Genomic DNA, 388 nt, shown 5'->3' with positions numbered 1-388 from the left:
GATGCTAGTAGCCAATAAGACCTCTGAGAATTCTCAAATGTTGGCTGTAAAAAAGTTGACAATTTATGATGTAATATTGAAATACTGCCATGTATAGGTGGTGGAGATCTGGCTTCTCGCTGTTTTTAAACGCAACTAATTGATTGGTAAGAAAATATCAATTAAGGCCATTCCGGCCATTTTGAACGGCTAGAATTACACGTTTTAGACCGAGTTCCCAGTGAGGAAATATCCATTGATCATAGATATATACTGTATGAAAAGCATTCAACAATCATTGCCATTGTTCCTAAAGGGATTATCTCTGTGCTTCATATACAAGATCAGTAACCACGTTGGGGCATTTACATATTATAATAATAATAATAATAATAATAATAATAATAAT

The sequence above is a fragment of the Etheostoma spectabile genome, chromosome 20, assembly GCF_008692095.1.
Source record: "Etheostoma spectabile isolate EspeVRDwgs_2016 chromosome 20, UIUC_Espe_1.0, whole genome shotgun sequence".
NCBI lineage: Eukaryota > Metazoa > Chordata > Actinopteri > Perciformes > Percidae > Etheostoma > Etheostoma spectabile.
This window is presented reverse-complemented; position numbering follows the sequence as displayed.